Source organism: Carettochelys insculpta, chromosome 1, assembly GCF_033958435.1.
Source record: "Carettochelys insculpta isolate YL-2023 chromosome 1, ASM3395843v1, whole genome shotgun sequence".
Taxonomy (NCBI): domain Eukaryota; kingdom Metazoa; phylum Chordata; order Testudines; family Carettochelyidae; genus Carettochelys; species Carettochelys insculpta.
In genome coordinates this window covers 312,544,754-312,557,380 of record NC_134137.1, presented here as the reverse complement: position 1 = coordinate 312,557,380, position 12,627 = coordinate 312,544,754, and positions in this window count along the sequence as shown.

The following is a 12,627-nucleotide window of genomic DNA, read 5'->3' as shown; positions in this document are numbered from 1 at the left end:
GCCGCAAATGTGGCAAAGATGAGAAGATACTTGGAAAAAAGAAGTGGAAGTATGCTCCTTAAGAACACATAGCTGCAGTGCCCATTTAATGACTCTTTTAGCTGAAGGGTTAAGTATATCTCCTCCAGGAATAAAAGACAATGTTGATGAAGTCACAAAACACTTGCATGATATGCATTTTGCTTAAGCTCCACTGAAGAGAGGAGAAGGAGCTAAACTAATTCTCCTTCCAAATGTTCGATGGAATTCTGTGGTTTATTGTTTTTAACAATTTATGGAGAACTGCGCCTGTGCTCACAAAACTTTGTGAAGAAAACTGTAATTAAATAGGTGGGAAAGGAATGTAGAGAATATGCTCAGCATACCAAGGCCTATATCCCTAGAAGTTGCTGCCTCATTCCTGATGCTGTTGAAATTTGAAAAGCACTTCAAGAGATATTGATGAAAGAAATACCTCACCAGAGAGTTAAACAATAGGTAATAAAGAAGTAAATGGCTCAACCATCAATTCCACAACATTTTCTTACAAACATTCTGAACCCTGGATGTAAAGTACATGCCTAACTTCTGAAGAAGATGCTGCTGGAATTGCATGGGCATCTCAAAATCACTGCTTGGGTATACCAGTCATAATAAATGTCAGGGCTTGAATGAGCACATTTCATCAGTATGTGTTTACTGATCTAAAACACCACAAATTATACCCTCTTAGGAGTTGTATAATGCTGTACTGAGCTGTAAATTAACATGTTTTAGTGATCAGGCTTACACCATTGTCTAAGAAACGTGTGAAGAAGTAACAATGGGAAACATGATTTAAATCAATGTTTTTTTTTTCTTTTGGTGATTTAAATCAATCCACCTTGCTGAAAATTAGACCCCTTTTAAATATTTCAAGTTGGGCATTGAAAAACTGAGGCACCTGAAATCACAAATAACTTTTGAAACTTATGTTCTTTGCTGTGAGCTAAGAACTACAACCACTTAAACTGATTTTACTGCCTATATTATTGATCACTACTGAATAAACGTCTATTAAGGTGAAGTAATTAGACCATAGGAAAGATTGTATTCAAGTGTAGCCATGCTGTTTTCATTATCAACTCAGTTAATTACAATGATTCTAAAGTCCTCATGGAACATTATTTTTAAGCCGCCAAATTCACATTAACAAAAGCCCAAAGCAGAGTTAATCTGTGAGAATACCCTGCAACCGAAGACATCAATATTGAACATCTACCAATACTACAAATACACATAATACTATTCCTAGCACTTTTTCTCTTACAAAATGAACAGATATTCACCACTTGTTCTAATCTGTGAAGCTTTTTCCTTCTGTAGTTTCAATAAGGGTTTTTGAAATATTCGTTATAGTTAACAAGGAAACAAATGGAATACTGGCTGCGTATCAAGGACAGAAGAAACCTCATAGCATCTAGAAGTGGGCTGATAACACTCGCTATTTTTCATTAGAAACCTTATTCTTCCTCCCCCTCTTTGCCCCATTTTCAGTCTCTCTCTGAATTTGTTTTCCACTCTGCCCACTCTCTGCTCTAAATTTGCACCTTTTCTTACTCTGACAGTCTTTCCCCCCAGTGGCTCCTGGTCCAAAATCACACCATATCTGCTTCCAAGCACCTGCAGAAGACTGCAAAGGAGTGCTACTGGTGCAGGGGAATGGTAAGATGAGGTAAAACAGTGACCTTCCAGTGGCTAAAGCCTCAATCCTGCAAAGACATCAGGGGATGAAGAAAACAACATTGCAGTCGTGAGTAGGCTAGACTGAACTTTCACAAAAGATGGTATCATTCGTAATACAAACTTTTCTCAAAGAAGAAATCTGGGGTTATAATATCTTATGATAATACATAATATGATTTCTGGAAAATATACTGATGGTATAGTGACAATTGAGTATGTATAGAGAAAATGAGAGATAGAGCCAGATGCTAGAAAAAAGTGTTGGAATTGATATGCTGGCCAGATGAAATAGAGATGAGAGAAAGAAACTGCCTTGAGAAAAATCATTACGGTGGGTAGAATATTTTGTTTGGTCAAAATGTTGTGGTTGGGGGGCATTGGTTTTGTTTTCAACACAGACTGGCTTTTTTCATCAAATGGAAATTTCTGTGTGGGAAATGCTCATCTGCAAAAAAATATTTAAGTGGTCATGAAATCATAGAGTTCACAATTCTAAAGAAGGGTAGAACGGAAAACTGCAAAATAGAGATAATGGAATTCAGGAGGGCAGATTTTGGTAAACTCAGAGGCTGTGTCTACACTACAAAGAAATTTCGAAAGGGGAACACTGAAAAGGAAAATCGAAATAAGGGATTTCGAAACAGCGCGGCTACACGCACAAAACGGATCGCTGTACCGATCCGCTATTTCGACAGAACACCCTCCATTTTTCAAAAGAGAGCGTCCACACTGGAAAATGGGCTATTTCAAAATAAGCAGCTGGGAAACATCAAGCCCGGGGTCACATGGTCACAACCCAACCTCCCAACCTCATGAGGATCCTCACTAACAGCCACAGTCTATACCCCAGGAATACCAATCCTGGAACCTTTCCCTGCAACAAAGCCCGCTGCCAGCTTTGTCCACATATCTTCTCTGGAAATACCATCACTGGACCTAACCAGGTTACTCACAGAATCACAGGCACTTTCTCATCCTCCTCTACTAACATCATATATGCCACCATGTGCCAACAATGCCCAGGTGCTTTGTATATTGGACAGACTTCTAACTCCCTTAGACAAAGGGTCAATGGGCACAAAACAGACATCAAAACACTCCAGATCCACAAACCAGTTAGTCAACATTTTAATGGAATGGGGCATTCTGTCAATGACCTAAAGGTATGTGTGTTACAGAAAAGGAATTATCGCTCCATTTTGGAAAGAGAAACATCTGAGCTGGCTTTTATATTTAAATTCGGCACATTAACACATGGTTTAAATCGTGATGGGAACTTTCTGAGTCACTATAGGGGCTTGTCTGCATACTTGGCTCAATCTAATTCTTGACCTTCCCCCCAACCCCTCCACTCTCTGATTTGCTCACCTTGATTATCTTTTTCTGATTTGTCCTCCTTGCTTACCGGTTTTGGTTCTCTGTGCCTTAAGTATTGAGTCTGTTCTGGTCTGGCTATGGTCTGAAGAAGTGGGTCTGTCCCACGAAAGCTCACCTAATAAACCATTTTGCTAGTCTTTAAAGTGCTACTTGACTGCTTTTTGTTTTGATAGTGTATAAACTAGCACAGCTTCCTCTTTGTTACTAGGATGGAGTTTAATAAGGACAAATGCAAAGTGCTCCACTTGAGAAGGAACAATCAGTTTCACACATACAGAATGGGGAGAGACTGTCTAGGAATGACTACAGCAGAAAGGGATCTCGGGGTTATAGTGGACCACAAGCTAAATATGAGTCAACAGTGTGATGCTGTTGCAAAAAAAGCAAACGTGATTCTGGGATGCATTAACAGGTGTGTTGTGAACAAGACACGAGAAGTCATTCTCCCACTCTACCGTGCGCTGGTGAGGCCTCAGCTGGAGTATTGTGTCCAGTTCTGGGCACCGCAGTTCAAGAAAGATGTGGAGAAATTAGAGAGGGTCCAGAAATGAGTGACAAGAATGATTAAAGGTCTAAAGAATGTGACCTATGAAGAAAGGCTGAAAGAATTGGGCTTGTTTAGTTTGGAAAAGAGAAGATTGAGGGGAGAAATGATAGTGGTTTTCAGGTATCTAAAAGTGTGTCATAAGGAGGAGGGAGAAAACTTGTTCTTCTTGGCCTCTGAGGATAGAACAAGAGGCAACGGGCTTAAACTGCAGCAAGGGAGGTTTAGGTTGGACTTTAGGAAAAAGTTCATAACTGCCAGGGTGGTCAAATAGTGGAATAAATTGCCAAGGGAGGTTGTGGAATCTCCATCGCTGGAGATATTTAAGAACAGGTTTGATAGATGTCTAACAGGGATGGTTTAGACAGTACTTGGTCCTGCCATTGGGGCAGGGGACTGGACTCAATGGCCTCTCTAGGTCCCTTCCAATCCTAGTGTTCTATGATTCTATGAAAGTTGCATTTAGAACAAAAATCTGAATCCACCCCAAAAATCACTACCCAGTTGTTGACAACCAGAACAAGTTTTGATCTGTTCTGTATTTTGTGCTGAAATTTTTCTGGTTTTGGCTGCTGAAAACAAACATTTTTAACGTGCCTCAAGCAGGTAAATATCTGCTTGGTGAAGATTCAAAGCATTACAAATAACCCACAACCTATTATCCAGTAGAGGATCCAGAAAAAGAAGACCTGCTTGAGAAGGGAATGAAATAATGGCACATGGCAAATGTGAGAATTTTCTAGAATCTTCTCTTTATCTTGTGGCTAAATTCCTTATGTTTCTGCCTTCTCCACTTCTCACTTGACTTATTCCTTTTTTTTTTTTTCTGTTAGCTGCAGGTCTTAGGAGCTGTGTCTACACGTGCACGCTACTTCTAAGTAGCGACACTAACTTCGAAATAGCGCCCGTCACGGCTACACGCGTCGGGCGCTATTTCGAAGTTAACTTCGACGTTAGGCAGTGAGACATCGAAGTCGCTAACCTCATGAGGGGATCGGAATAGCGCCCTACTTCGACGTTCAACGTCGAAGTAGGGACCGTGTAGCCAATCCGCGTCCCGCAACGTCGAAATTGCCGGGTCCTCCATGGCGGCCATCAGCTGGGGGGTTGAGAGATGCTCTCTCTCCAGCCCCTGCGGGGCTCTATGGTCACCGTGGGCAGCAGCCCTTAGCCCAGGGCTTCTGGCTGCTGCTGCGGCAGCTGGGGATCCATGCTGCAGGCACAGGGTCTGCAACCAGTTGTCAGCTCTGTGTATCTTGTGTTGTTTAGTGCAACTGTGTCTGGGAGGGGCCCTTTAAGGGAGCGGCTTGCTGTTGAGTCCGCCCTGTGACCCTGTCTGCAGCTGTGCCTGGCACCCTTATTTCGATGTGTGCTACTTTGGCGTGTAGACGTACCCTCGCAGCGCCTATTTCGATGTGGTGCCGTGCAACGTCGAAGTTGAACATCGACGTTGCCAGCCCTGGAGGACGTGTAGACGTTATTCATCGAAATAGCCTATTTCGATGTTGCTACATCGAAATAAGCTATTTCGATGTTGGCTTCACGTCTAGACGTAGCCAGGGAAACTCATTATTTGCATTCTGTGATCTTACACATTTTTGCTAAATAGTTCCTCCGCCTCCTATGTAATTCTCTGAGGCTGCGTCTACACTAGCACCTTCTTTCAAAATATTTTTCGAAAGGAGGGGCTCTTTCAAAAGATCCCTTGGAGTGAGTACACCCAAAACGCTTTCTTTCAAAAGTACTTTTGAAAGACTGTAGCAGCAACGAAGGGTCCTGTGGCACCTTATAGACTAACAGAAAAGTTTAGAGCATGAGCTTTCGTGAGTTAACTCACTTCTTCAGATGCTGGACCAGCATCTGAAGAAGTGGGTTAACTCACGAAAGCTCATGCTCTAAACTTTTCTGTTAGTCTATAAGGTGCCACAGGACCCTTCATTGCTGCTACAGATCCAGACTAACACGGCTACCCCTCCGATTTTTGAAAGACTGTGGAGCTCCTTTCGATATCGCTCTTCCTTTCCTGTTTCAGGAAAAGCACCCACTTTTGAAAGCTTCTTTTGTCCAAAAATGTGTGTAGACACTCTGCAGGCCCTTTGTTTCACGAGAGTAATCCTCCTGGGGCCTGATTTTTCTATCCCTGGTCTGTTCTTTTGAAAGAAGTGATCACTCTTTTGACCCATTTTTTTCTGTGTGGATGCGCTCTTTTGAAAGAAGTTCTTTCTGAAGAGATCATCTGGAATGACTTCTTTTGAAAGATCACTGTAGCGTAGACATAGCCTAAAGAATTACATGTCCCTTATTTCAAAAGACAAAATAGAGGAATTGAATGATGCATCACGCAAAAGACATTGATTTTTGAAACATATGGAGCATTCAACAAGACACAGATACAAAAATTAGCACCATGGAAACAATTCATTGTAATGAAAAAACTGGGCTTCTTTCAGCCATCTTTTATGCATAAAAGAGTGAATTAAGAAATGAAGCCTAAAAGTAACTGAAACATGATATTAGAGAAGATGCTATTGATCTGTAGCAAGAATGCATCTGACATTTCAACAGCTGTAACAAGTTCATCTATAAGTAGGACCCTGCCAAATTCATGGTCCCTTTTGGTCAATTTCATGGTTTAAGGGTTTTTAAAAATGGTAAATTTCATTATTTCAGCTGTTTAAATCTGAAATTTCACAGGCTTGTAATTGTAAGGTCTCTGGCCCAAAAAGGAGTTGATGGGGGAAGGGGCTACTGCTGTCCTTCCATGCTGCTGCTGTCCGTAGTGCTTCCTTTAAAAGTGGGCAGCTGGAGAGTGGCAGCTGCTGGCTGGGAACAGAGCTGTGAAGGCAAAGCCGCGAGCAGCAGTGCAGAAGTAAGGAGGGCATGGTATGGTCTAGCCACCCTTACTTCTATACTGCTGCTGGTGGGATGCCACCTTCAGATCTGGGTACCTGACCAACAGCTCCCACTCTCTGGCCTCCAGATACCGCTCTCTGGCCACCCAACTCTGAAGGCAGTGCAGAAGTAGAAGTGTCCCCACACCAATAACCTTCCAACTTCCATGCAACTCTGTTTGGGATCACGACCCCTAGTTTGAGAATTGCTAATCACCCAGCAGTGCTAGAAGGCCTACTCTGTAGCAACCCTGAAGTCTGAATCCCTCTACTTCATATTTGAGGTCTGTTTAAAGGGAATGTCCTAGACCTAGAGGCAGCTCTGAACTGCAACAAAGCTTGTGCTGCTCCCAGCTTTGCCTTTTGGACAGGGAGTTTGTTCACAAACAGAGGTAGGCAAGGTGATTAAGGTAATAAGGAACTTTCCATTCAAGTAACTGAAGGATCATTAGATGATCAAGAAAATATTGCCAGGTACTCCACTTAAAAGAGAGGGAAAAAAGCGTAGTCTGCGTTGGGACCAATGCTGTTCAAATTATTCATAAGTGATCTTGAAAAAGAAGTAAACAGTGAGGTGGCAAAATTCGTAGATGATACAAAATTATTCAAAATAGTTAAATCCAAATCTGACTGTAAAGCATTACAAAAGGATCTCACAAAGCCAGGAGACTGGGCAAAACAGTGGCAGGTAGAATTCAATATTGATAAATGCCAAGTAATGCACATAGAAAAATGTAATCCCAACTATACATACAGAATGGTGGGGTCTAAATTAGCTGTTACCACTCAAGAAAGAGATTTTGGCGTCACGGTGGATAGTTCTCTGAAAACATCTGCTCAGTGAGCCGTGGCAACCTGAAATGCTAACAGAATATTGGGAATTATCAGGAAAGGAATAAGGCAGAAAATATGATGAATCTCTATCAAGTCATGGCATGTCCGCATCTTGAATACTGCATGCATATTGGATTTGGAAAGATACAGAGAAATGCAACAGAAATTATTAGGGGTAAGGAACAGCTTTAATATGAGGAGAGATTAAAAGGCTGGAACTTTTCTTGGAAAACAAATGCTTAAAGGTAGGGGGATATGTTAGAGCAGTGTGATATGTGTACCACCAGTGGTACATAAAAGAATTCAAAGGTGGTACTTGGCAGAAATTACTAAAAATCAGAAAATAAGCACTGGGATGGCACTAGGAAAGGGGGTATGCCGAAAAGGCTGAAGTCCCAAAAGGAGTACCTTAATGTTGTAAGCTGGGGAAGCACTGTGTTAGAAGTCTGGAAAAATCATGAATGGTGTGGAAAAATGAACAAGGAAATGTAATTTGCTCCTTCATTACTATAATACAAACAGATTGGCCAGTTACAATTATAGGCAGTTGGTTTAAAACAAACGAATGAAATTATTTCTTCACTGTCAATCTGTGGAACTCTTTGTGGTAGACAGTGTAAAGGCCCAAACTTTAACAGGGTTCCAATAAGAACAAAATAAGTTCAAGGAGGATAGGTCCATCAGTAGCTACTGGACAGAATGGGCATTCTATGTTTGCCAGAAGCCAGGAATGGGCTACAGGGGATGGCTCTGATGATTACCTGTTCTGTTCATTCCTTCTTAAGCACCTGGCATTGTCCACTGTTGGAAGACAGGATGCTGGGCTAGGTAGACCATTGGTCTGATCCAGTATGGACATTCTGATGTTATATGGAATCTATGCAGTGCTTTTTTAGTGCTGGTATTTGTGTGTACTAAGTACCAGCACTTCAGCAGCCCCAGCCATGGGATTGGCTGAGAGTGGCGGCAGCAGGGGGGACCACCTGAGTACCAGCTCCTCTATTTTTTTTTTACAAAAAATAGGCACTGAATCCATGTATCTACCTCCTGTTGTAACCTGCTAGGCCCTACTCCCTTCTCTTAGATGACACAGAACCCATGAATCCTGACCGTGTCTTTACCTCTGTCTGCATCGCTAAATGAAGTAAGATTATACATAAAAATGTTAAACCTAACCAGTGTCCCTTAAGCTGAATGTGTAGTACTCTGCACTGAGTGATAGGCTAAAGTCCCCTAATATTTGCATTGATTTTAAAGATATCTTTTTCCAGACTCCAGGCAAAATCTTTCATCCAAGCATCCTGTAAGGAGACAACAGAAATTATTCAGATGTAATAAGAATAAACCCAAACATTTGTCCATTGGACCAAAACCAAACATTTGATTAACTCCTTTGGCAGGGGGTTAGATTTTCACAAATGTCTATGCTTCTTGTAAGTCACAACCTGAGGCAGAAATCTGTGAAGAAAAGTGTTATTGCCATCTCATTTTCCTCGATCTGAACATGGAAGTTCTGAAAAATCTCACAGGAAAGATGCCCACTCAAGATTTCCAGATGGTTATTTTCAACCAAACTATTTCAATATGTTCCATGAGCTCCCAATAACCATCTGGGTTTTTACCTTTATCCAAACCTTTGAACCTAGAGCTTTTTTCTTGCAAATCTCGCACCGCTCCATGATAACATTGCATGTAATCACATCCCTATAACCACACAGCAAAGATAGGGAGATAATTTATAAATCTGCAACTTTTCCCTTATCTTGGTTTAGATAATGACTATATATAATAAACCTTACAAGTCACAGGCAAAATATCAGATGACTTCTCTGCTTTTTAAAACTATGGAGGGGTGAATTACAAAAAAAAAACCCTTCATTAAAAGACTCTTTACTGGCTTTTCTCACATCAAATGCAGATTTTAAAACTGCTATTCATTTTCAGTATTACTAGGTCACCAAAATGAGCGGATGTTTGCAGAGAATGTCCTGTGACTAATTTTAAAATTGAAGTGGAAAATTTAAGAAATATCTAAAGGGGAAACATGAATTCACACTGTTGCTGCTAAGATGTTCTTAAAGTAAAATCAATAACAGCATGTAAAGCCTTTCACCAGCCGACACTTACACAAGTATGCAGTCCTACTGAAGTCAGTGGTCCTATTCATCCCCATACAGCTTAGCATCTGTGCCCATGCCTGCAGAAGCAAGACCTAAGTGACTGATTTTATTTAGGCTATACACTAGAGGGCTTACGGCCATACAGCTGTGCTGATGTAACTGCAGTTACGCCTCTGTACAGTCTCTTAGGTAGCCACCCTATGCCGGAGGGAAAGAGCTCTCCTGTCAACATAAGTAATCCACCTTCAAAGAGCAGCATCAGCAGTCACTGTGTCTGTGGGAGAAGCTCTCCTGATGAGTAGCACTGTGCACACTAGTGCTTACGCCTGCTTAACTTATGTCACTTGGAAGGGTGGAATGTTCACACCCGAAAGCAACATAAATTTTGCTAAAATAGGTTCTAGTGTAGACATATCCTCAGACTCACAGTTGAAGGGTCCAAAAGTCATTAGTCTATGACCAATGCATCACTGTATGATACAAAATGAATGGGCCATCTCAGACTGTTTCCTTCTAAGCAGGTCTCCACAGAGCAGGAGCTCCCTCACACCTCTAGCTGCCCCACCTGGGACATGTGCAAGTAAGCTTTGTGCTCCACCTGGATTTCAAGCGTACCACCTGCATGCACATGAACGATTACTACAGCGCCGTTGAGTTGCACAGCCGTGTTTTGTTTTGTTTTTTTACCACCATCTCAGCGCTACCACACCTAGTAAAATGTTGCATGGCACTTGCGTGAATGTTAAAGATAAACATCTTTATATTGTGTGGCAGACCGAAAGCAGTGGGCTGTAGGAGCCTTACAGAGGACAGATATACAGGAGGTGGGTAAATAGGTTTCTGTTCTTTGCATAAACAAGTACTAGAGGCTCATTGAGAGCTGGTCTGCAGCAGCAGACTAATTAGACACCTGCAGCCAATTAAGGCCGACAGATTCACCATTAAAAGGGTCCCCTGAGGTAAAGGAGGGAGCAGGAGATACAGTCTCCCACAACATTATTTCCCATAAGTTAAGGAAATATAGACTGGATCCTTGGACTATAAGATGGATAGAAAGCTGGCTTGACAGTTGGGCCTAACGGGTAGTGGTCAATGGCTCAGTATCTGGATGGCCGTCGGTTTCAAGCGAAGTGCCGCAAGGCTCAGTTCTGGGGTCGGTGTTGTTCAATATCTTTATGAATGTCCTAGATGAGGGACTGGATTGCACCCTCAGCAAGTTTGCAGATGACACAAAGATAGGAGGAGAGGCAGAGGCGTTGGAGGGTAGAGATTGGATCCAGAGTGACCTGGATAAATTGGAGCATTGGGCCAAAAGAAATCTGATGTGGTTCAGCAAGGAGAAGCGTAGAGTCCTGCACTTGGGAGGGAAGAATCCCAAGCATTGTTATAGGCTGGAGACCGACTGGCTAAGCAGCAGTACAACAGAAAAAGACATAGGGGTTATGGTGAATGAAAGGCTGGATATGAGTAAACAGTGTGCCCTTGTAGCCAAGAAGGCTAATTGCATAGTAGGGTGCATTAGGAGGAGCATTTCAAGCAGATCTAAAGAAGTAGTTATTCCCCTCTATTCGGCACTGGTGAGGCCACATCTGGAATATTGTGTCCAGTTTTGGGCCCCCCAGTATGAAAAGGATGTGGATGTGTTGGAGCAGGTTCAGCGGAGGGCAACAAAAATGATTAAGGGGCTGGAGCACAAGACCTATGAGGAGAAGCTCAGGGATTTGAGCTTGTTTAGTTTACAAAGAGAACACTGAGGGGTGATTTAATAGCAGCCTTCAATTTCCCGAAGGGGAGCTCTAAAGAGGATGGAGTGAGGCTGCATTAGTGGTGTCAGATGCAGAACAAGGAGTAATGATCTGATGTTGAAGAGGCAGAGGTGTAGGTTGGATATTAGGAAAAACGACTTCACCAGGAGGGTGGTGAAGTACTGGACTGCGTTGCCTAAAGAGGTGGTGGAGTCTCCATTCCTAGAGGTTTTTAAGTACCTGCTTGACAAGGTCCTGTGTGGGATGAGTTAGTTGGGGTTGATCCTGCTTGAAGCAGGGGACTAGACTAGATGACCTCCTGAGGTGACTTCCAGCCCCAGGATTCTATGATAAGGAGATGAGGAATAAACCAGGAAGTGATGCTAGAGAAGTGAGGTTTGGAGAAAAGTGGAGAGTGGGTCAGGTACCAGGGAAAAGGCACAAGAGGGAAGCAGTGGGAGAAGTGGACCAAGGAATGGCTGCTGTAATTGGGCAGAGGAAAGTACCCATCTACTGCTGCTATTTAGGGTCCCTGGACTAGAGCTCAGAATAGCGGGCAGACTTGGCCTCCACCCACCCTTCCCCTGGAGAGCTGACCAGCAGAAGGATGCAGAGCCAGGACCATTTGATTGGTTGTGCCCTGTGCTAGTGACTTGCTTATGGTGAGAGTGGCTCAGTAGCCGAGATCCTTGCCTTTGGGAAGGCCTGAGGCAGTGGAACTGTCATCCTGAGCTGCCAGAAAACACAGGATGGAAAGGACACAAAAGGAGCCCTGCCACAATTGTTGCACTTAATAAATGTTGCACTGAGTAAAGCAACGATTCTTCACTGGGAAAGAGCCACATGCTATGTGGGAATCCTCCGAGTTAGTCATTTTTGAGTTATCAGTGTGCAAAATGAAGCTGAGAAAGTACAATTACCTGACTCAGGGATTCACCACTTGGGATTAGCACCATGGTCTCTTTCTCTCAGACACAGAGAGAGGCCTGCCATTTTTTTTTCTCTTGTACTGTGAAGGAGTTCGCATTGTAGAAAGGTTTGAAAACCACTGACTTAGCTCCAGAATAACAGAAGAGATTTTACTCAGACTTGTAGAAAAATTCACCCAAGATGAAGGATGGAGAGTTTGAAAGTTAGGAACAAATGTCAAATGGGTGTTAATGGATGTCTGACTATAACCTTAACATTAGTGAAGTCTATAATCACTCTAGTTCCCCAGGGAACTGTCAGTGATGAGCGGTTTTTTGGAATACGGTTCCCATAATGCAGCACTGACTCTTCACATCAATTTTTACAAATGTATTAAAACATTAATAATATTGCAGTATAGGTCAGTCAGTAGGAATACAGATTAAGAACCTGAACTTGCAACCTTTGAAATCTGTGGGAATTTTGTCACTAATTTCAATGGG